Here is a 4,052-nt window from a genome sequence, read left to right on the forward strand (position 1 = left end):
AAACGGGTGGCGTGATACTAGTCACGTGACCTCGCTGACGCAACAATATCACAGACTGAATAGATGGGAGAAGATATGATGTGGATTATAGATGGTCATAATTTTGCGCTTACTTTATTGTTTAGCTAAGATCGTACGTCTCACAGTTTATATTTACACGACCCTGTTCCTGTATTGCTATTCTCCTGGAGTGTTGGTTGTAGTCAACTTGAAAGATAATACAGAAACTTTGGTAAATTGACATGAGTTGGGTGTGTGGCTTACAGTAATAATAGCACACATTTAAAATGCTCTCGCGTAATAAGAGGTTGGAAGATTTGACTGGTTGGAATGTTAATGTGACAAGAGGTGCAGAAGAGAAGAAATAAACGAGTTTGATGAATGCAACTAAGCACTGCTTATTTCACGTTTAACGTACAGTTGAACACCACCCACCGCCAACTCCTGGCTTACTTTAATCGGACAGTGGGATTGACATTTACATTATAATTTTAATGCTCCCTCAGCTTAAAGGGCGAGCATATTCGATAATTGAATTCGAACCCGCGATCTGCAGATTGCGAGTTGAGCACTTCTTACCTCCAGGCTACAACAAGCTAAGTTAATATTTATACAATAATTCGTTACTAGGGGGCGGAAGTGTTAACTGTAAACCATTTTTCAAAATGGCGTTAGACTTTGAAGCAGCTTTGAAAAGAAGAGGATGGTAAGCAATAATTGGTTTAATTGTGTTTTGAACTATTGCTTTATGAACAGTACACATGAAAAATACAGATATGAATACCACGGATAGTAATATCTACTACTATACGACCGACTCTAGTGATAGTTATTAGTAATTAGTATTAATTATGCCACGCACATTACTACTACTGTACCAGTACTGATGTAATAGCGCTAACAGTACTACTATATTTATTCCTGTTGCCATTGATAATATGTTAATTGTAATAATGAAGTTGATGTAGTGTCAGTGACTTTCATAGGGGGATGGGTGGTTGGGCTGAAGCTCCTATTTTCCTTATGCTCCAGAAGAGCCCCTTTTCTCATTCATAAAAAAATTTCCTCAACTTCGTTTATAGTTTTAGTGTTAATGTCATATACATGTCGGATTCCATACCTTGCTTGCTGTGAGTTATTATTGAAAAGAAAGAATTCAGTTTTAAAGTCAATGACACACAAGGACTTGTAGGTCTTTATGACAAAAAAATAATCATGATATGCTATTGACTGTTAATATAGAAGGATTTACTGCTTAGTTTTAGATTTTAAAAATGTTTGTAAAATTTATTGAACAGTAATAAAAGAGATTCTGTTTGATTTTCATGGCTTTCTGTCTTATGTGTACCAGAGGCAACCTATAGCCCCATAGTCTCCCCTAACACCTCCTCCCCCCAAAAAAAGAGTTGCCTTACAATTATTGAAAAGTGACCTCTTTTGTCAATGAGCTTCTACCCTTTTAATATCATCTACAGTTTATTGTGTATTCTTACATTTAGTCTGTCTTATAGCTTACTAATTTCCCTGCAAGTTACAATTATGTAATGACCTAATCTTGCCTTGGTATTAAATTGAAAAGAGCAATATTTCTTATTGTATTTTTGTTGTTGCAACTCAACATAATACTAACAGAAAGAAAATGGCCTAACTATATAATTATTTTGCTCTAGAAAACCTTTTACTTTCTAAGTTAGCTTGTTTTATTGAAAATGTATTTAAATTTAGTTGAGGTACTGTTTATGAAATATACTTTTTCATTTTATTTATTACATTTCAAGAGAATGTAAAATGTTGAGGTAGATTAAACCTTATAAACTACAGACTTAAAAAAGCCTGGATATAATTAATCATATCAAAATTAAAAAATATGAATTTTACAAATTAAAATTCTTATTTTTCAGTTTAACATATAAATACAATTGTTATAAAGAGATTGAGTATTTTATATTAAAATAATTTTGGAACTTCATCGAGTTGTTATAGTCCATGTTACTACGTCCAATCTATCTCAGTAGTTCACAAATTTGTTTGGCTTAGGACCCATTTATAAACATTGATGAGCAGTTATGACCCAGTTAATAGTGACATAGTAAATACTTATGAAATAAAGTAAAAATAATTTTTTTCTAAATGCATATACTTGCAACCTTTTCATGCATTCCAACAACCCAATTTTGGATTGCTACTAATGGGTTGAGAAATCCTGTTTTGTTTAATGACAGCGCATCTTTATAATAGTGCTGCAGTATAATTTATACTGCAAAAGGTTCTGTCATATGGTTGTCATGTTAAAAGCATCCCCCCTCCCATTCCCTGCAGTTTTCTATAACTTATCTAACCATAATAATCCTGTTACCTGGGGCATGTGGATAACTTTTGTTACTGATCTTGTTATCTGGGGCATGTGGATAACTTTTGTTACTGATCTTGTTGCCTGGAGCATGTGGATAACTTTTGTTACTGATCCTGTTACCTGGGGCGTGTGGATAACTTTTGTTACTGATCTTTTTGCGTGGAGCATGTGGATAACTTTTGTTACTGATCTTGTTGCCTGGGGCATGTGGATAACTTTTGTTACTGATCATGTTACCTGGGGCATGTGGATAACTTTTGTTACTGATCTTGTTGCCTGGGGCATGTGGATAACTTTTGTTACTGATCTTGTTGCCTGGGGTGTGTGGATAACTTTTGTTACAGATCTTTTTGCGTGGAGCATGTGGATAACTTTTGTTACTGATCTTGTTGCCTGGGGCATGTAGATAACTTTTGTTACTGATCTTGTTGCGTGGGGCATGTGGATAACTTTTGTTACTGATCTTGTTGCCTGGGGCATGTGGAAAACTTTTGTTACTGATCTTGTTGCCTGGGGTATGTGGACAACTATTGTTTCATGTTCCTTTGTTTTTCAGTGTATTAAATATAAGAGATATCCCCCATTTTGGAAATTCTAAATCTCCAATGTTAACACATCTTTGTGATTTGAGTGTATGAACATTTTTTGTTTGAAAGGGCTATTACATATATTTCCCATGAGCAATACATGTTTGGTGGCATCAAATGGAAAATTATGGCAAAATGTTGTTCTGATACAATCTGTTCCACCAGAACTGAATATTGGCTGTAGTTAACATGTGACTTGCCGATTTGCATATTCAAAATCATTTTAATACAATGTAGTCAACCCTGTGTGTATACATGTAACTGTTAAGCAGGTATTGAAAAAAAGTATTACCTTGGTATATATATATATATATATATGTATAAAATCAGCAAAATGAAACTATAGTTGTGTGGAATTAAATAAACATTTCTTTCTTGAAATAGAATCTTTTCTTTGTATTTTTCTGTCTTTTTTTGTCACCATAGGCTTAAATAATTTTTGATGTTGTTTTGTTATTATACATTTTTCTCTGTATTCTTTAACATATGTTGTGAATTCTGTTATTAAAGAAATCAACAAAGGTTTCCCAGTAAAGCTTCAGTGAAAGTGTTTTGCTTTTACAATTTACTAAATTTGAGATCAAAATTTGTGTTGGGTTTAATCACTTTGATTCTCTATTTTCTCATTGCTCTTGTTGATACGTATTATTGGTGTGAAATAGTTTGAATTAAACAACTAAAATGATTTCTAAATTTCAGGGTTTTTTTTAGTTTTTTACACATGCTCTGTGTGTTTAGGACCACGATGTGTTATCTTTCTGTGTATAATAACTTGGATCTTCAAACTTCCTTGTTTGTTTTTAATTCACTTCATATTTTGATAGTGATTTACCACTTATATGGTATTTGTGTAGTTAACTACATCTTGATGTGTGCGTGTGTGGTTAACTACATCATGATGTGTGTGTGGTTAATTACATCTTGATGTGTGTGTGTGGTTAACTACATCTTGATGTGTGTGTGTGTTAACTACATCTTGATGTGTGTGTGTGTGTTAACTACATGTAGTTAACCACACACATCAAGATGTAGTTCACCACGCACACATATATCAAGTATATGTGTGCGTGGTGAACTACATCTTGATGTGTGTGTGGTTAACTACATCTTGA

At 33.6% G+C, this 4,052-nt stretch overlaps 1 long non-coding RNA gene across 1 annotated transcript in view; it reads left to right on the plus strand.

Annotated features, from left to right (window-relative positions):
• Positions 1 to 651: 651 nt before the first annotated feature.
• The window catches only part of LOC111089872, a 10,160-nt gene continuing 6,759 nt past the window's right edge, over positions 652 to 4,052 (plus strand). The window contains exon 1 of the long non-coding RNA XR_002614032.1: positions 652 to 706. This is a non-coding gene — a long non-coding RNA (uncharacterized LOC111089872). The remainder of the gene's footprint in view (positions 707 to 4,052) is intronic.

Source organism: Limulus polyphemus, unplaced genomic scaffold (genome assembly GCF_000517525.1).
Source record: "Limulus polyphemus unplaced genomic scaffold, Limulus_polyphemus-2.1.2 Scaffold7704, whole genome shotgun sequence".
NCBI classification, from domain to species: Eukaryota; Metazoa; Arthropoda; class Merostomata; order Xiphosura; family Limulidae; genus Limulus; species Limulus polyphemus.